The 21,303-nt window shown below is 45.0% G+C and overlaps 1 pseudogene; it reads left to right on the top strand.

Moving 5' to 3' along the window:
- The first annotated feature begins 9,227 nt into the window (after window positions 1-9,227).
- LOC107179149 lies at window positions 9,228-9,716 on the top strand (annotated as a pseudogene).
- Window positions 9,717-21,303: the final 11,587 nt, after the last annotated feature.

Below are 21,303 nucleotides of genomic sequence, written 5' to 3'. Positions count from 1 at the left end.
CAACTGGAGACTAATATAGTCTGTTAAATGCAGGAGTCTCCTGGGCTTCAGTAAGATGTATCCCTGACTTTATTCATTCAAAGGACTAAACCTGTAACAAAAATAAAGTTAAATAAACTATACATACTATGTATCTATTTCACATCACACACACACACACACACACACACACACACACACACACACACATATTAAGCCTAAAATGTTTTCTTTTTCCTGGTTAAAAGTCTCCACTGAATCGAGTACATGTGTTCCAAACAGGTATGGATTTCAGATTATGGAGCCCATCTAACAAATGACCCAAGATAAAAGCTGAGGCCGGACTACTTTTTAAATAAACCAGCAGAATCATTGGAGTTTGTTGTGGCTTTTTTTTAATGTTTGTTTTGAGAGAGAGCCAGTGGGGGAGGGGCAGAGAGAGAAAGGGAGAGACAGAGAATCCCAAGCAGGCTCTGCACTGTCAGCACAGAGCCTGATGTGGGGCTCAAACTCATGAACATGAGATCACGACCTGAGCTGAAATCAAGAGTCAGACACCTAACCGACTGAGCTACCCAGGTGCCCTGAGTTTTAAAGAATAGTTTAAAAGAGAAATTCAAGGAAAAAGGAGAAATGATTCATTTTCTCTTGTTAATCTCCAAATATCTTGATATCTTATGTGAAATGAGAAAGAAGATAAAATAATAAAAAGAGGAAAGAGACAAGGGTGACTGGGTGGTTCAGTTGGTTAAGTGTCTGATTCTTGATTTTGGCTCAGATCATGATCTCACGGTTGTGAGATAGAGCCCCACATCAGCTCTGGGCTGGGTGTGGAGTCTGCTTGGGATTCTCTCTCCTTCTCCCTCTGCCTCTCCCTTACTCACTCTCTCTCTCTCTCTCTCTCTCAAATAAATAAATAAATAAAATAAAACAAAATAAAACAAAGAGACAGAAGACAGTATTTTTTTTAATGAAGAATAATGTTCAAGTACAAGCTAAAACAGAAGTCTAAAGTTGCATGTTAGCATTCAGGAGTACATGTCTTAGAGGCTCCCCAAAAGGATATTTCAATTAGCAGTACATCCCATACTGTTGGAGTTCCCAAGTCTAGATTTAAAGAGTAAGATATCAGGGTGCCTGGAGGGCTCAGTGGGTTGAGCGTCCGACTTTGGCTCAGGTCATGATCTCGCAGTTTGTGAGTTTGAGCCCCACATGGGGCTCTGTGCTGACAGCTCGGAGCCTGGAGCCTGCTTCGGATTCTGTGTCTCCCTCTCTCTCTGCCCTTCCCCCCACTCACACTCTGTCTCTCCTTGAAAAATAAATAAACATTAAAAAAAAAAAAAGAGTAAGATACCATTTGGTTCAAAATAACCAAAATGGTATGGGAATTTAAAATAAGTAAGTAGATAGCAGAATGGGAAGACAAAAAAAGGGTAGTCTGGCTCCGTTTCAATACAAATTTGCAGTCCACCCTTGAGTAAAATGCAACCGCTCCCTTTTGGTCCGATTTCCAAATGGAAATGGTCCTCATTCCCTTATAGAGGGCCAGTGTGAAGATAAGTACCACAGTACACAGTACAGAGCAAGAACATGAAAGGTTGATGTTACGAGGCTGGCTGTGATACTGATGCTCTTAGAAAAAAAAAAAATAATTTGGTTTGTATTTCCACTAGTATCAAATAAGAGTATTGTATGTTCTAGAACATAGCATGGGGTCTGTTGAAAAAGATAAAGATAAAAATCATATAAAAGTTTTTCTCCCCAGAGACTCTTAAAAACTGAGAACAAACTGAGGGTTGATGGCGGGTGGGAGGGAGGGGGGGGTGGGGGATGGGTATTGAGGAGGGCACCTTTGGGGATGAGCACTGGGTGTTGTATAGAAACCAATTTGACAATAAATTTCATATATTGAAAAAATAAATAAATAAATAAATAAATAAATAAATAAATAAGTTTTTCTCCCCAAAGGTAAAATCTTGCAAAGTGTATACATGAAAGACTGTTACTAAAAGCAATGTCTGGGGCGCCTGGGTGGCTCAGTCGGTTGGGTGTCCGACTTCAGGTCAGGTCACGATCTCGCGGTCCGTGAGTTCAAGCCCTGCATCGGGCTCTGTGCTGACAGCTCAGAGCCTGGAGCCTGTTTCAGATTCTGTGTCTCCCTCTCTCTGACCCTCCCCCGTTCATGCTCTGTCTCTCTGTCTCAAAAATAAAATGAAACAGGGCGCCTGGGTGGCTCAGTTGGTTAAGCGGCCGACTTCGGCTCAGGTCATGATCTCGCGGTCCGTGAGTTCGAGCCCCACATCGGGCTCTGTGCTGACAGCTCAGAGCCTGGAGCCTGTTTCAGATTCTGTGTCTCCCTCTCTCTGACCCTCCCCCGTTCATGCTCTGTCTCTCTGTCTCAAAAATAAAATAAAACAGGGCGCCTGGGTGGCTCAGTTGGTTAAGCGGCCGACTTCGGCTCAGGTCATGATCTCGCGGTCCGTGAGTTCGAGCCCCGCATCGGGCTCTGTGCTGACAGCTCAGAGCCTGGAGCCTGCTTCCGATTCTGTGTCTCCCTCTCTCTCTGCCCCTCCCCCGTTCATGCTCTGTCTCTCTCTGTCTCAAAAATAAATAAAACGTTAAAAAATAAAAAATAAAAAAAAAGCAATGTCTATTATCTTCCTGGGAACTTCAAGGGAAAAAAAAAATCGCTTGCGTGCACTAAAAGGATTTACGGTTCCAATATGCGCTGGTATTTCATCAAAGTGCCGAGAAACACCTCCAGAAAACAGAAAGAGCTTGAAAGAGGCAACCACAGAAACTGATGAGTGCTGTCTGGTTTTCTAAATTGAGTTTCAACTACCCAGGAACATTCCATTTCCCAAGACAAGAATGGTATGGACTAATTACCTGGAAATCTGTTGAGTTACAAATACAAATAAGCCCAGCCTCCACACGGACTGCTAACCCATGTGACAATCACTGTATTATGCAGGCGCTACAGGATTAAATCCAAGGAGACACTTCCCAGAATCAGCATCTTCAGGAAAGTCTGTCAGGGCTGAGAAGTCAATGAGACACAGCCTCAGTCTTTCCTTCCGTTGCCACTGGCCACCTCCACCTGGATTCCTGCTACTCTTCCATCGTCTACACTCAGCTGATGGTACCACCATGCTCCCAGGACTCAAGCCGGAAACTGGAACTGCCCCATATGTGGTCTCACCAAGTCCCTCCAAAATCACTTCTTCATTGAGCTCCTCATGATTCCCCATCTACAAGATTGCATTGGAGTCCTGGTTGGTTTCCCTGCTGTTCTCCTCGACCTCCAGAGCCACTCCCTCACAGGAGTGACCTTCCAAACACAGAAGCTGGGCACGTTACTGCCCTGCTTAAAATCCTGCAGTGAAGGCACAGATGCCTTCTGATCTGGCTCCTTCCTTGCTCTGCGACGTCTCATCTTTCACGTGTACCCATAAATACTGTTCTCGAACTACACCGTGCAGTTCCCATGGCATCCACCAGACAGATTCCTAATCATCTTTCAGAAGCCAAACCTGAGGTCGGTCACCTTCGCTGTGAAGTCTTCTCTGCCTGCCCGAGATCCACTGCTACCTTCTCTGGCTACTTCGTAGTTTGCTCACAGCTCTACTACGGTGCAGAACACCCTGCAGGACAAACGTGCATGTATTTGTACAACGTCCCACAATCGACGAGCTCTCAGAGGACACAGCTGTTTCTTAGTTATTCCTGAGTCTGTCGTGTCTAACACAGTGCCTGGCAAAAAATAGTGCTCAAGAAATGAATGCTGAGTTGCAAAGCTACAGCCCTGAACTATGTCTCCTGGGCGTCAAATAAGATAGACCTACAGTGAAGCTCAAGTCACAATTAGGGAAGCACAAAGAGAGAGAGAGAGAGAGAGAGAGAGAGAGAGAGAGAGAGAGAGAGAGAAGGAAAGGGAAATCAGGAAAGCAAGAAAAGAAAGGCTTCACGTTGAGAGTAAGTAGCTACCACCAAGTTTTCAAACAAAACCTAGAACCAAGTTTACCTATCCATGTTCACTAAAGTATCGTACCCAAGAAAGGTCACTGGAGCCCCTTCAGCAGAGTAAACAAAACAGAAAGGAGACTATCACACACAGTGGCAGGCTGCACTGTGCCCCCAAACTCGAAGCCCCAACCCTAGCACCTCAGAACGTGACCCTTTGGGAGACAAGATCTTTAAAGAGGTAATTAAGTTAAAATGAGGTCCTTAGGGAAGGGCCCTAATCCAGTAAGACTGGAGTCCTTAGGAGAAGAAGAAGGTGGAGTGGGTGTGTGCACAGAAGGCCAGCTATGAAAAGAGGCAGGAAGGGGTGAGGGCAAGCCAGGGAGAGGGGCCTGGAATCCGTCCCTCCCTCACAGACCTCAGAGAAAACCAACCCCACCAGCACCTTGATCTTAGACTTCTAAGCTCCAGAATGGCGAGAAAATACATTTCTGTTGTTTAAGGGGCTCAGTCTGGGACATTTTGTTACAACAGCCCTAGGAAACTAATCTTATCCTATACAGGGGATTTGGTTAAGGAAAAGAAAAAACCTGGGGTCAGGGGCACTGTCTTCCAGTATTTGAAAGGCTGGTGGGTAGAAAAGGAATCAGTCATTTTTTCTAGGATTTGTGCATTCCATCTTGGAATAAGAAAGGACTAATAACAGGATACATTAACCTTAAAGATAACCTTCTGGTCCCCATACTCTATGATCATTAAAAAAGACATTTTTCTTAAGATGTCTGATTACAGACAGAGCTAAGATCTGCCTTTTACAAGTTCAAAATACTTCCACAAATGGCTGGTATTTTGTGTTGTACTTCATCTAAAACATTGCAGTATGGCAGAGACCGAGCCAGGTCAAAACTGGAGTTCAGGTACTTCTGTTCAGGTACTCCTGGTCCCCCACCACCATCACCACCATGTAGATTTCCTTTCCTCCACTGCCTGGCATTCAGGGTGAAGGGCTTCCTGATAAACAAATTCAAATCTGTCCATTCACAGGGTTCGCTATATATACAGGCATATAGGTGTAGAGGGAGAGGAGCAGGGGAAGAACACTCCAAGGAGGAAGAGAAGAGTCCTGAGAAGGACATTCAGGGCCAAAGACCACAGCCAAGTGCTGGCCCTGATACTGCATGGGGTCCTGGTGCTGCATGGTGGTCGCTGGCTGAACCCGCATGAGCAAGGTGCTCTCTACCGGCCATGTGCATGTCATGGGGACAGCAGGTATGTGTCGGATCGGTAGAGCTGCCCTCCTATATTCTGCACAACTTCTGGACTTAACAACATAGCGTTGGCCACTCTACAACAAGAACAGCAGAGGCAAAATGTCTCAATAACTTTGGGGAAGCATGTGATAAAGCAACATACCCCTGGAGTGTGGAGTCGTCCTCGCAGCTGAGCAGCGGAGTGGAATGGCATGCTGGCCGGGAACAGTAGTGGCTCAGAAGCCACTTGGCAGTGGAGGCAGAGTTCTGGCAGTAGAGCATTGACAATCCAGGCTGGGCAAGCACGCAGGCACAGCATTAACAGGTAGTCAATAGAGTGAGCCAACATTCAAGGTCATCAGGTTTAGGACAAGCAAGAGGTGGGACCGGTGCAAGTGGTACCCCCCCCCCCAGGGGGGACATTATTCCAGGACAGCCAGGAACAAGAGGCCAGCAACATGAACTCAACCTTGGAGGATCCTGTAAGCATACAAGCTGTATCCTAAGTGCATGGTTCTACTAAAAGATATGGGGACTGTTGAAATGTGGCGTGAGTTCCTTCTGTCATGTAGGTGGACGGTACAGAGCTCTGGAAGTTGAGTTTTAAAAATAAACATGTCCTTATTGGTATCCACAGCTGGTGAGGTCTGAGAACATTTACTATGCAAAAACTCTACATTAAGAACATGTTCTTTAAAGCACATTTCCAAGCATATACTTATAAAGCAACCCGGTAGAATGCCATTAAATCTGGGCAGAGTGCCAAATGGAACATGACAGAATAGTGATTCGGGGGAGATTCAAGGTCAGCCAGAGGATTTCCAACTAATCACCACCGATGGCTCTCAAGAAGGCTCTGACCCTTAAGCCCAGATTCCCAGAGGAAAGCTTTGTCTGAGTAAGGCCTTCAGAAGCGTGCTGAAGGGAACATGTCTCTGGAGAGAAATGTGTAGTACAGGGTACAAGAAATTCAGAACACTCTGGCTTAGTTCAGAGAACACTAGTTCTCCTAGTTCCCAGGACAAGCTGGGAGAAGAGGTCCAAGAATAGGAGCCAATGACTGAGACCTTGGGTCCTGTTTCTTCCAGCAACTAACCATTTGGCTTTACTTTCTACCTCTCTGCCTGTGTTTCTTCTATCATCTGGCAGTATTCACATCTAACTTACTGACCAACCAGTAACGGGAGGCTCAAATGAGAGAGCAGATGTTTCTTGAAAAGGTCCAAGTGTACAGAAATAAAAGGTATTATTTATCAAGTTTAAATCACCTCTCAAGAAATACCAAGTCCCATCTGTCCGTGGGAAATTTACTGAGTGTTTACCATATTGCAGGATGGCTAGGCACTGGAACCAATGTAAAATATTGCAACCCTTTGCTCCTCTCACAGAGATAGATGTTCATGAAAAAATTATAACACCATGAGAGAATCATTATACCAGAAACAAGCAGAAAGTATCGGAAATAAAAAAAGATGATGTGAAGAGGTTTGCTACAGCAATATTTAAACAAATGCAGACAACCTAATAACTTATAGAACATTCATATGATAGAATACTAAACAGCCACTAAATGGAAGTTTTTATGAAGAAGTTTGAATGACATGAAGATATTTTAGAGAAAAGTAGTACACAAAACAGACGATGTGGAATAAGACAAATCCTGCCAAAATTAAATTCATAAAACTCCCTCTTCTGGCTCTGATGAGTTACTGTACCAGACTGGCTCTCCCACTGTTAATACTTAGGAAACTGGACAAAATGTACAAAACATTTTTCAGATATTGGACAACAAGCAGTACAGGAAATGAGGCAAGAAATGCAATAAGCACAATATCAATATGTAAAAATGAGCTGTATTTTTATACACAATTGGCCACTGTGTATAGAACAATGAACTGCCAAACGCAATGAAAAGCACAACTTATAAGACCACTGAAACATACGTGATTTAGGATAAATTTAACAAGATATTCCAGAGACCTATTCACTGTAAACTAAAAATATGCTGCTAAAAGAAAGAAAATCTAAATAAATAAGGAAATCTACTACATTCAGAGATTAAAGTGGATAATGAGATTTCAATTCTCCATATATTGTTTTATAGATCCGATGCAATCCTAATCAAAATCCCAGCAAACTTTTTGCAGAAATTAACAAACTAATTCTAAAATGTACATAAAAAAGAGGTGAGGCACCTGGGTAGCTCAGTCAGTTAAGCGTCGGACTTCCGCTCAGGTCATGATCTTGCAGTTCATGAGTTTGAGCCCAGCATCGGGCTCTGTGCTGATAGCTCAGAGCCTGGAACCTACTTCAGATTCTGTGTTTCCTCTCTCTCTGCCCCTCCCCTGCTCTCTCTCTCTCTCTCTCTCTCAAACATAAATAAAACATTAAAAAATAATAAAAAAATAACATGTATATAAAATGAAAATGACCTAGAACAGCCATAGACTTACTATAAAACTTCAGTAATTGAGACCATATAGTATTGGCATAAGAACAGCACACAGATCAGTGAAACAATAAACAGAACAGAGAGTCCAGAAATAACAGATCAACAAAAATATGGCCAATTAATTTCTTCATAATAGTGGCAAGAAAAATCAATGGGGAGTGCTGGAAAGCCCTTCTGAAAGATGATGCTGGAAGAAACATATAGCAATATGGAAAAAAGAGATAAACTCTGACCCCATCTCACATCATACAAAAAAGTAATTCTAAATGAATTACAGACCTAAATCTAAGAGCTAAAATTCTAAAACTTTTAGAAAAAAACTGATGAAAATTGTCTTTGCAACTTTGAGGAAAGTATTCTTAGAGAGGACATAAACAGCACTAACTATACGGGGAATGAGATAAATTGGGCATCATCAAAATTGAAAACCGCTGTTCTACCAAAGACATCATTAAGAAAATGAATATGCACCCCACAGATCTGGAGAAAATATTTGTACTACACATAGCTGACAAAAAGCTTATATCCAAATAGAGAAAGAGCTCTTGGGGTGCCTGTGTGGCTCAGTTGGTTAAGCATCTGATTTTTTATTTTGGCTCAGGTCATGATCTCACAGTTCATGAGTTCAAGCCCCACATTGGGTTCTCTGCTGTCAGTGCAGAGCTCACTTCTCTCTCTGCCCCTCTCCTGCTCTCTCTCTCTCTCTCTCTCTCTCTCTCAAGAATAAATAAACATTTAAAAAGAAAGAGCCCTTAAAATTTTTATTAAAAAACCATAAAAAATGTGCAAAAGATCCTAACAGCTACTTCACAAAAGTAAACAGAAGAATGGTCAATAACCACATGAGAAGGTGTTCAACATCATCAATCATGAGGCAAATACAAATTAAAACCCTGACAAAATGCTTAAAGGGCTAGTATCCAAAATGTAAAAAGAACCTATAAAACTCAACACCCAAAAAATAAATAATCCAATTAAAAATGGGCAGGGGGCACCTGGGTGGCTCAGTCAGTTGAGCATCCGACTTCAGCTCAGGTCATGATCTCACAGTTCATGGGTTCGAGCCCTGCATTGGGCTCTGTGCTGACAGCTCAGAGCCTGGAGCCTGCTTCGGATTCTGTGTGTCCCTCTCTCTCTGTCCCTCCCCCACTTGCGCTCTGCCTCTGTCTCTCAAAAATAAACAAACATTAAAAAAAATTTTTTTTTAATGGGCAGAAGATACAACAGACATATCCCCAAAGAAGACACCCAGATGGCCAATAGACACATGAAAAGATGCTCAACACCACTCATCATCAGGGAAATACAAATCAAAACCACAATGAGATACCACCTTACACCTGTCAGAATCACTAAAATCAACAACACAAGAAATAACAGGTGTTGGTGAAGATGCAGAGAAAGGGGAACCCTCTCACACCACTGGTGGGAATGTAAACTGGGGCAGCCACTGTGGGAAACAGTATGGAGGTTCCTCAAAAAGCTAAAATCAGAACTACCTTACGACCCAGCAATCACACTACCCTCTGCCTCCAGGACCAGCCAACACTATTTTGAGCTTAGCTCCTTATTACCGATCAACCATGAGCTCCCAGATTCATCAGACTTATTCCACTGAGGTGAAGGCTGTTGTCAACCACCTGGACCACATGCACCTGCAGGACTCCTACACCTGCCTCTCTCTGGGCTTCTATTTGGCCCATGACGATGTGGCTCTGGAGGGCATGAGGGTGCTGAGTGCCTCTTGAAGATGCAAAACCAGTGCACCGGCTGCGCCCTCTCCAGGGCTTGCAGAAGCCATCCCAAGATGAGTGGGGGTAAAACCCTGGACACCATGGAAGCTGTCCTGGCTCTGGAGAAGAGCCTGAACCAGCCCCTTTTGGATCTGTATGCCCTGGGTTCTGCCTGCACAGACCCCCAGCTCCGTGACTTCCTAGAGAACTACTCCCTAGACAGGAGATGAAAGTCATCAAGAAGATGGGCGACCCCCTGAAGCACCCCCGTGGGCTGGACGGCCCCAGGCAGGGCTGGGTGAGTATCTCTTCGAGAGGCTCACCCTCCAGCACGACTAGGAGCCTCAGGAGCCCAGCAGCATTTGAGGGGCCCCTCTGGCAGCCCCCTGGGGCCACGGCTGGTGCCTGATCCTCTCCCTGCAGTCACTAGGTAGCTTTTTAACAACCTAGAGCCTTCTCCCAAGCCATAGACCAAATGGAAACAATAAAGCTTTTTGCAACCAATAATAATAATAATAATAATAATAACAGCAGAATTGCATAGGATTTCACCAAGCACAGGAGAGAGAAATCATTTCATGTAGAAAGAGAACTTCTCCAGAAGTATAACTGAGGATGCATTAGTAATATGCAGAAACCAGCCTACTCCAGGCAGGATATTTAAGTTGTAATTAGAGGGTGGAGCTTTTCTGTCACCAGATCTTGACTGAAACAGGAAAAATTTCTACTCAAGTCTGGCACTTCAGTGCATCAATAATGGAAGGACCTTGGATTCAGACTTTTTCAAGGGATTCACTGGAATGGCAGAGTTCACCTCTGCAAAAAGAACCACCCGCAGCTTCCCCCGCACACAGGAACGGCGAACCAGTGAGGTCTGATGCTCACCACTGACAAATGACACTAGTAACCCTCAGTGAGAAGCATGGCTCCAGCCACAGGCTCTGGGTGGGCCTGGGTCGTACTGGTGACAGTACCATCTGCTCCGAGAGGTTCGGTTCTCACCTCAGCTTTTATGCATTCATTTGTAATAAGCCCAGAAAGTCCAAGTTGGCAAGCTCTTTCCTGGCTCTTTAGAGTCTACTGCTTTGATAAAAGAAACCAAATACCATTTTTTCTTGTTTTACAATTATGTATGTACATATAAATCTTCCTTCCGTCTTTCTTTAAACATGAAATTTCAAGGGGCGCCTGGGTGGCTCAGTGGGTTAAGCACAGGACTTTTTGGCTCAAGGTCATGATCTCGTGGCTCATGAGTTTGAGCCCCTCATTGGGCTCTGTGCTGGCAGCTCAGAGCCTGGAGCCTGCTCTGGATTCTGTGTCTCCCTTTATCTCTACCCCTACCCCACTTATTCTCTCTCTTTCTCTCTCTCTCTCTCTCTCAAAAATACATAAACATTAAAAAAAAAATCAAAAAAAATTTTAAAACTGTAAATTGAATCTAGAATCACTAATCTTGGACCCTCTTCAGTTATGTAGAGTTACACTGTTTCTTAACGTGGTTTTCTTCTCTTTAATAGTCTAGGTTCCTCATTGGCTGAGTCAAAGAGCTCCTTACTGTATTGACTTTTGTTTCTAAAACATTCGGGGTGCGTGGGTGGCTCACTCGGCTCAGGTCATGATCTCACAGTCCGAGAGTTCGAGCCCCATGTCAGGCTCTGTGCTGACAGCTCAGAGCCTGGAGTCTGCTTCCGATTCTGTGTCTCCCTCTCTCTCTGCCCCTCCCCTGCTTGCACACTGCCTCTGCCTCTCTCTCTCTGCCTCTCTCTCTCTCTCTCTTTCTCTGTCAAAAATAAAAACATAAAGAAGATTTTTTAAAAATCCCATACTGCCACTGCACGGCAATGCCTCAGTTCACCGTCACCCTTTGCTTAGAACCCACATCTGCTTTACAGAACTTTTTCACGGTCTTTTTAATCGTCGGAATCTCAAAATCTTCCAGAAACTGCCTACTGCTGACCTACTGCCATGTACAACAGTGCTTCTCAAACTGATGCGCCCTTGAGTCCCCTATAAACATGGTAACTGCGGACCCTGATGCATTACGTTGGAAGGGAAGTTCTTTGGCTCTAGAGCCCACAGGATGCTCATGCCCCCACTTTGTGCACCACACACTGCCCAGCACGCCGAACAAGGGCTCTTGCTCACCCAACTTTGGTTTTTCTCCACATACATACCCTTGGGGCAGGGCAGACTCTTCAGAAACAGTTTATTTCCTTGAACTTGACTAAGAGATTCCTCAGGCTAAAATGATCTAAGTTACATTCCTAATTTGCACTGGTAACCTTGCATGCTTAACCCTTCTTGGCACCTTCCTTATCCTTTGGATTCTGTCACCTTCATGTTCTTAGCTCGGTGTGCTTGCACACAGCAACTTTTTCTGTAGTAGACCTTCCAGATCCACACTCATTAATCTTTGCAGGTCTTGTTTAAAATTTAAATCTGGGGCGCCTGGGTGGCTCAGTCGGTTGAGTGTCCGACTTCGGCTCAGGTCATGATCTCACAGTCTGTGAGTTCAAGCCCCGCGTCGGGCTCTGTGCTGATGGCTCAGAGCCTGGAGCCTGCTTCCGATTCTGTGTCTCCCTCTCTCTCTGCCCCTTCCCTGCTCATGCTCTGTCTCTCTCTGCCTCAAAAATAAATAAAAACATTAAAAAATTTTTAAATTTAAATCTTTCCTCTCTGAGTTGTTAATCATGATTCCAGATGAGAAAATTAAAATACCCTCCTTTCTTCCATATTAGATAAATACAGATATATAGAAATAGGGGTGTGTGTGTATATACACATACATACACATATACATATGCATATATACATGTTTACGTACTGACCTACTTAAGGAAAATGAAAGTCCAAATACTGTCAAGGTTTGAGAAGGCAAACACATTGCCCAGCTCCATGGGGCTAGAAACCAAATTCCATAAAATAGGTAGAAAAATAAAAAGGTAGTAATCCTGTATTACATCTAAATACTTCAGATATTTAAACCATTCTGTGAACTGGGCTCTGTTCCACATAGAAAATTTCAAGACAGCTCATTGTTCCTACTGCTCTCCACTTCCCAGTCTCACCTGCCAGTCTAACCTAATCCTTATTCCTCCCCCTGAAACTCTGCCCTTGGGGCTTTATATGTCTCCTTCCTAGGTACACGTTCTCCCATTTGAAAATTTACTTCAGGCCATCCTTCGCTGGTCTGATGTTAATTGGACTCTGTTTCCATGAAACTGTTGGAGTAAATTTCCATGCAGGTTCTTAAAATCTGGCTCATTTATATCTTCCCTTTCCACCTCCACTCATATTGATCTGCAATTACCAAAACTTTATGGACTCTGGAGTCTGAGAACTCTATAGATATTTATCACAGGCTTGAAATGTACAATCCATATCTTCACTGGTCATTACCATTCTTATCTGTGTAAGCCACACATCAAGCTTAATAAGTGCATTTATTTCTTACTATCTCATAGCCTATTGATTTTCAATACAATAGTTGCTTATGAGAATATCTAATGGCAAGGTATAGAGCCAAGAATTCTATAAGTACCCCAACCCTCCTCTGATGCTTTCTCTTTCCCACCCAGCCATCAGTGTGACTATAGTATAACACTATGTGTAGTATGGTATTGCTAGAGTATTACATACTATAGTAATCCCATCTAGCAGATGCATTTACAGAGCAGCATAGAGCAGGTTTCTTCTTATAGGGCATTACTCCCATCCACAAGGCTCCACCCTTATGACCTAATCACCCAAAGGCCCCCACCTCCTAACACTATCACATCGAGGGGTTGGATTTCCACATATAAGTTTTGGGAGGTATGCAAACACGGTTTCAGCCCATAACACTATGTTTTTGTGGGTTTTTTTTCAATTTTTTAAGTTTATCTATTTATTTTTGAGAGATTCAGAGTGGGGGAGGGGCAGAGAGAGAGAGAGAGAGAGAGAGAGAGAGAGAGAGAAAGAACATCAAGCAGTCTCCACAATGACAATGCCCTACTATGCAGGACTTGAACTCACAAACTGTGAGATCATGACATGAGCCAAAACCAGGAGTCAGACGCTTAACTGACTGAACCACCCAAATGCCCCATAATGCTATGTTTTAAAACATGACAAAAGAAAAAAAAAAAACAAACAAGAAACAAACCTTATCTATATAAATTTCTCACTCAAGCTAACTAAAAAAGAAGTCAGAAATACCATCTGGCTGGCTCAGTCCACAGAGCAACCAACTTATGATCTCCAAGTCATGAGTTTGAGCCCCATGCTGGAGGCAGAGATTACTTTAAAAAAAGAAAAAAGAAAAATACTTCAGTGCTTACTATCTTAGAATACCCCACTATTATCTTTAGGATTTGAACAAGTTAGCAATTTTCCTACATCATATTCAGAATGTCTTGCTTGGCCAATCACTATTACTGTTGTATAAATCTTGACCCTGGTCACAGCGCATGCTCTAGGTAAAATGACAGGGAAGCGGTGCCTGGGTGGCTCGGTAGGTTAGGCATCTGGCCCTTGACTTTGGCTCAGGTCATGATCTCATGGCTCATGGGATCGAGTCCCACATCAGGTTCTGCACTAACGGCACAGTGCAGAGCCTGCTCGGGATTCTCTCTCTCCTCTTCTCTCTGCCCCTACCCCCATGCTCGCTTGCTCATGCTCTCTGTCTCAGAATGAATAAATAAATGAACTTTAAAAAAAAAGAAGAAATGATAGGGAAGAGCAAGCCGCAAAGCTGGCTGGGGAGAAGGTAGGAAATCCCACATGGAGGAAAGGGTGGGCCACACCCTCTTCCTGAAATTCAAATCCAAGGTTTCAAGTGCAGCAAACCCTAGTTCCATCCAAGCATCAAGGAGCAAGGGTCAGAGTCGAAGGAGGAGAAGGGTGAGCACAGGGTCACGCTTCTGGGCAGAGTCAATTCTGAGGGTCAGAGGAAATTTTCAGGTGGTGGGATGGGCAGGTCCAGAATGAACTTTCAGCAGGGAGGACTGGAAGAGTCTGGTAAGAAGAATCAGATGCCCCTCTTCACCGCCAGGGCCAGAGGCTGCCACAGGCCACGTGGGCTGCATGAAGACAGGACAGGCCTGTCTGAGGCACAGGAAACTGCCAGGATGGGCCACAGGGAGCCCAGAGTTTGCTGCTCACCCACACGTTCCCTCTGGCACCTCCAGCACAGGACAGGAACACACAGTTCATTATCATCCCCCAGGGCAGGGAGAGAGCTCCCCGCTCCAGTGCAAGGCAGGGAATCCTGTCCATGGGACCAGCCCCAGGAGGCAGGCTCCAGCAGGGAGGGACTCATAATGCTAAGTCCCGTAACCAGTACCCCAGGGCCACCTCCTTGTGTTCCTGACTGCACAATTCTCCTCTGGGGGTTAAGCTCTGCCCTAAGGAACGTAAGCAGTGAGTTATTCTAACTTAATATGTGGTCTTTAGGGGTGAGCCCAGGTATCTCAGAAAACCACTTTTTATCTTTCCTCCTACCTAATTAAAAACAATTTTTTTTAATGTTTATATATTTTTGAGAGAGACAGACAGAGTGTGAGAGGTGGGGGGGGGGCGGTAGGTGCGGTGCAGAGAGAGAGGGAGACACAGAATCTGAACCAGGCTCCAGGCTCCGAGCTGTCAGCACAGAGTCCAACGCCGGGCTTGAACTCACGGACCATGAGATCATGACCTGAGACAAAGTCGGACGCTCAACCAACTGAGCCACCCAGGCGCCCCTCTCCTACCTAATTATTACATCTGCCCTTGCACCAGGCCCCTCCTGCTTCTCCCTCAGGGTTGTAAGGTAAGGTGTCCCTCCCGATTTCTTCCCCAGCTTTAACTCTGGCCAAAGACACTCTTACACCATTTTCACAGATTATGCAGGATGCCACTCCTGGCCCGTGTCCTGCTCTGTGCTCCAGGCACACCTGGGTGGGTGGCAGGTTCGATGCTCCCCACACCCACGAGAGCTGCCTGCCCCACGCACACCTGCAGCAGCCCTTTCTGCACTCAGGTCACAGGCTTTCAGAGGATGGCTCACCCCCAGCCTTCCTGGACACGGTTTTCCCATCACCTCTGCCGCCACCCCCCCACCCCCACCAATGCCCACAGTAGGTCCCAATCACAGGGATCAGGTCTCCCACCAGAGATCACGCTGCAAGCCGGCAGGTCAGGCTCGGCACCAGGCTTTACGTAACAGAAACGCCTGTGATTTGGAGCTGTCTGGTACGTGCTGCCTCAACCCCCAGCCAAGGTTTATTTCCACGTTCCAAAATGACTATAAACCGTCTCAAACTCATTCTGGACTCTCTCATCCATGGATCTCAATAACTGAAAAAGAACATCATCTCATCATCACTGATTATTTCTTTATGGGGGTTCTCATATAATGGTCTCAATATGTCTCCTAGTCTCTATTTTTCTTTCTGCAAACCTTCCTTTCATCAGGCTACTTGAAAATCAGCTACCACCACCATAAATCTACCTACCAGGTTTCTTGTGGTGGTTGTTGTTTTGTTTTTGCCTTTATGGGTAAGCAAATCCAAGCTGCCCTTCCTTGCCCTTCTTACTTTTATTCTCTCAATCTCTCCTCTCTTCTCCTATTAACTCCTGAGCTGTGTTTTACCTCATACCCCTGCCAAGCTGGAAGGGAAATGACTATCCCGTGATGAAGCGTCCCTCCTGTGGTCCCCACTCCACCCAGTCCCTTGCCACGCTGTGGCTCCCTGGTTGCCACAAGCATTCCTGCCCAGTAGCAGCAGTTTCTCTCCCCAAATCACACCCTCCATTGTGCCCTCTTGAAAGTGGGAGGCTAGACTGTCATCCAAGTGACCACTTTCCTAAGACACAGCAGGAAATAGTGCTGTTTTTCCATCTTATTTATGAAATGCCTATGTGCACAAGCCAAGTCATTTAACCAGCTCAGACAGACAGTTCTGCCTCTGCTGAAACCTGAGACTTAGCAGAAAATGGGCTTTTGTCTCCAAACCTCTTTCTTTTCTAATTTCCAAACCCCTCTCCAGACTCCCTACTCCAGTCCCTGGCTGTGAACCCAGCAGGTGCTCCATAAATGCTTGTTCCCTGGCATTCAGCATCCACAGACCCCTGGGGAGGCCTTCACCACAGGAACACCACTTCTGCTAGCAGGGGGTCCATTGATTTCTCTTTCCAGGCACAGAAAAAGGAAACTTTTAGAAGAACCAGGTTCCTAACAAGTTCATGAATGAAAACAGCAGTGAAGATATAAACTATAAGATTCTAGAGAGGAACACAAGCAAAAACACAGCAATCCTTCTAAAATTAGAAGGGAAAAAAATAGGGGCACCGGGGTGGCTCAGTTGGTTGGGTGTCCGACTTCCGCTCAGGTCATGACCTCGTGATTGGTGAGTTCAAGCCCCACATCAGGCTCTGTGCTGACAGCTCAGAGCCTGGAGCCTGCTTTGGATTCTGTGGCTCCCTCCTCTCTCTGCCCCTCCCTGGCTCACACTCTCTCCCTCAAAAAATAAACAATAAACACTTAAAAAAAATTTTTTTTAAAGAAGGGAAAAATAAAATAAAGAAGGGAAATAATATTTTCAATACTACTGAGATGTTATTTCCATTTTAGCATGTCTTTAACATAATTTTGTTACAGACATATTAGTTCAAGGAAAATGACTGAATAAGTGAGTAACGAAGAAATATAGGGGGGAAATGAGGCTGTTAACAGGGAGAGAAGGGGCCTAGGAGACAGGCTGTGATTAGCTCGATTTCCAATGTCTGACAATCACTGGTTTAACATGAAATACAACCTCACCAGGGGTTAAGACTTGCGACATAAAGAACACTGATTCCTTTTTCTTTTTTTCTTTAGAGAGAGAGAGAGAGAGAGAGAGAGAGAGAGCAAGAGCAGGGGAGAGGAGCAGAGGGAGGGAGGAGAATCTTAAGCAGCCTCCACGCTCAGAGCAGAGCCCAACCTGGGGCTCAATCCCGCAACCCTGGCATCATGACCTGAGCCAAAATCAAGAGTTGGATGCTCAACCAACTGAGCCACCCAGGCGCCCCAAGAACACTGATTTCAGTCAACAATGTTTCAATTATTTCTTCAAGGGTTAGAAACCACCAAAGTACCGCACATGTCTTTTATCATCAGGTCCCTGTGGTAACTTAATGTGCTCTTTTAAACTGTAGATGACATATTAACAGGAGGTCCCAGCCTTCGTGTCTTATGCTTAATTATATAATCTTAATACGCCCATGACTTTGTGGTATCACATTGGTGTAACGCAGATTGAAGAAGAAATCACCAGCACTTACATTCAAATTTCCATTTTGTTCTTTCAATTACCGCCAAAGGGCAACAATTCTGTTTCATGCCTCCTTCGTACAGCCAGAGACACTTCGCAGACCACAATTATATCTCGAAACACGACATTACGCTCCAACCAGATAATTTTTGCAATGGGCAAAAAAACCCCAGAAACCCCAAATAAGCTGCATCCTCCTTTAAATTGCATAAGGGAGATAAAACCAGGAGGGGTGGGGGGAGTCTTGCTTGAATTTTTGCTCTTAGATGGAAGGCACCTTGAAGAAAATACTACGCAGTACAATTACTCTTGAAAAAGTTCAAATTCAGCAGGCACAGGCTGACACCGCTTTCAATAATTTTGTTCCCATGGAGGTTTTTTGCTATTTAATGTCATATAAGGTAAGGATTTAATAGCTTCCACCTCAGCCTTATCAACCATTACTTGATTACGTTCTGACTGGCAGTTTTTAAAGAAGCATTTCTGGATATATTCGCCTTCCTTCACTTCATCAGACTTTAAGAGTTCGTTCCTTTAAGGAGACTAAGTCAAACGGCAGCTGAAAATTCACCAACACTGTCGTTTACAATTCCCTTTCATTTTGTCCCTATACACACAACATACACATCCATATAATTCATAAAAGTGGTATTTTTAGCACACCTACAGAATCACAGAATGCCACAACTGGCTTCAAAAGACTGTAGCACAGGGGCGCCTGGGTGGCTCAGTCGGTTGAGCGTCCGACTTCGGCTCAGGTCACGATCTCGCGGTCGGAGAGTTTGAGCCCCGCATCGGGCTCTGGGCTGATGGCTCAGAGCCTGGAGCCTGCTTCCGATTCTGTGTCTCCCTCTCTCTCTGCCCCTCCCCCATTCATGCTCTGTCTCTGTCTCAAAAATAAATAAACGTTAAAAAAAATTAAAAAAAAAAAAAGAAGACTGTAGCACAGGGGCGCCTGAGTGGCTCAGTGGGTTGGACGTCCAGGTTCATTCAGCTTCGGTCATGATCTCATGGTTCACGAGTTCGAGCCCTGCGTCGGGCTCTGTGCTGACAGCTTGCAGCCTGGAGCCTGCTTCGGATTCTCCCTCTCTCTCTCTCTCTCTCTCTCTGCCCCTCCCCTGCTCACGGTGAGTGTGTATGTCTCTCTCTCAAAAATAAATAAACATTTTTTTAAAACAAGACTGTAGCACAGATTTCTACATATCTTCGTGTCTGCTCTCCCAGAGAGCCCCCCAGCATTAGCTGGCCACGTAGCTGCCCAGAGCAAGGATGCCCCTTCAGCTGGGCGTGGAGTGTGACAAAGTTTCAGACAAAGAGATCGGTGGAAATGCGATGCTGTGGCTCCAGGTTATGTTTTCACAGGGGAGGGGGGATCTCCCCCACCCAAACTCCATCCCCCAGCTGGGAAAGCGGGTGTGAACATGGGTGCTCCCCCGTAGACTCTGAGAAGGAGGGCCACCCAGGAGGGAAGGCAGAGCAGAGAGCTGGCAGGGGACCAGGCACAGGAGCTGCCTCCGACCGGGCCCCTGTGCTCCACCTTCTTCACCACCACACGGGAACTCTGTCACACGCCGCAGAAATCATCCCTGATGCACAAAGATGGCACAAATAAGGAAACGGGGCTGGGACTGAAACCCAGAGTTCTTTCGGGTCCACAGGAGATCTTAACAAATGTTGTCTCCCTATTTTAAAAACTATGAATAATATATTAATAGTTTACTGGAGGCCAGCTGGACCACATTCTTCTCTTGGGTTTTTTTGCTCCTAAAGGAGAAAATGACCTCTAGATGCAAATCACTTCCTGAAAAAGACCTTACCTTCCTCCAAATTTCCTTTATTTCTGGGCCACAGCCTTTAAGGGTGGGGTGCAATAAAATGAAGACTCGCTCGCATTTATTTTTTTTTAAGATTTTTTTTTAATATGAAATTTATTGTCAAATTGGTTTCCATACAACACCCAGTGCTCATCCCAACAGGTGCCCTCTTCAATACCCATCACCCACCCTCTCCTCCCTCCCATCCCCCATCAACCCTCAGTTTGTTCTCAGTTTCTCAGGATCCACATAAGAGTGAAAACATATATACACAATGGAATACCACTTGGCAACGAGAAAGAAGGAAGTATGGCCTTTTGTAGCAACATGGATGGAACTGGAGAGTGTGATGCTAAGTGAAATAAGTCACCTGTGTTTAAATCTCAGTTCCGCACAGTCTAGCTACTTAGCTTCTCTAGGCCTCTGCATCCTGGTCTTGAAGAAGGGCTCCATTCCTCCCTGACACCCTTGTTGCAGGAATTAACTGGAATAACATATATGAGGGACCCAGCACTGCACCCCCATGTAGGAAGTACTCAACAAACAGAACTCTTTGTTTTCTTTCACATCTTTATGCATCTATTTATTCATATGAGAGCTGTTGCATCCACACAACTCCTGAAACAGAATGCTACGGGCACCAGTGACAGTCACAACAAAGTTTATTACAATGAGAGGCAAGGCCTACCGATCGGGACCAACACTCTTGATAAGAGTACGGCCCCGAACAGCCGGGGGACAGAGTTTTTATAACCGATCACATCGTTTTATCATCACCTGGGAACAGAACAAAGAAACAGGTTCCAGATGAGTTAACAGTTGCCTAATGAGGTGTTTACTTTAGACTTTCTGCCTCTAAGTTGCAACCAGTGGATCTCCTTGACCCTGCCTCTGATGCTCTTTTCTTTGAACTTTTGTTTCCTTAATTGGTGAAGCCTAATTTACAAGGGTATGAGGCTACCAGAGCAAAGCAAGGCTGTTATCTCTTAACCTTCAGTGTCAACACGAAGCTGTTATTTTTCAAGCTAAGCATTAGCCCTACACTACAATTTAACCCTTACAGAGCTACTTAGAAAGTACCCACCTACCATGTGCCAGGCACTAGACGAGGGACTGGGGCAGAAAGAAGGCAATTCACGGAGGACGCCCGCCCTCATGAGGCTTACCTGTTAGACAGCAAAGAAATACAACCAGGGAGGAGCTGTGAGAGGCTAACAGCATAGACACCACCTTTGCCCCCCCCCCCCCAATCTTGTTCAGGCCCACTCAATAATAACCCCCCTTGGGGCTCGGGTTCCGGCTCCATGCTGGCTGACACATGACCTGACCAGAATGCAGGAAGACTCGTTCTGATAGTCCACACAGCGACCCACAGATGACCCCGCTTTTGATAACTAGTAGCAAGGACAGGCACACAGGCGGCCCCACTTTATGCAAATTCCTGTGACCTCGCCACGATGCCCCTCACTCTATACAAAACTGTGGATTAAGGTCCGGACTGGGCAGAGAATAGCTGTGAGAGCACGGGTCACCCATGCACCCAATCGCCCCCATCACTAAGTCACCCCAAATAAAACTGTGTATCTGTATGGAGCAGCTTGCATTGTTCTTTGGTCTCAAAGTGCCTTCTTCATTTGGAGAATACTTCACTGTCCCTCCTCCACCTTCTACCATTAACAACAGGGAAAGCAGTTTGCAAGAACAGGTTTCTTAATTTTCTTAATTTCGTTTTATGAGGCAATGCATGATGACTGTAGGGCATTTAGGGAAAACACACAAGCAAAAGTCGAGAATAAAAATTATTCAAATTCCTACAACTCAGAAATTACCAGTGTTAACGCT

This window comes from Panthera tigris, chromosome F3 (assembly GCF_018350195.1).
Source record: "Panthera tigris isolate Pti1 chromosome F3, P.tigris_Pti1_mat1.1, whole genome shotgun sequence".
Taxonomy (NCBI): Eukaryota; Metazoa; Chordata; class Mammalia; order Carnivora; family Felidae; genus Panthera; species Panthera tigris.
The sequence above is the reverse complement of the archived record's forward strand: the minus strand, read 5'-3'. Positions and strand labels throughout refer to the sequence as shown.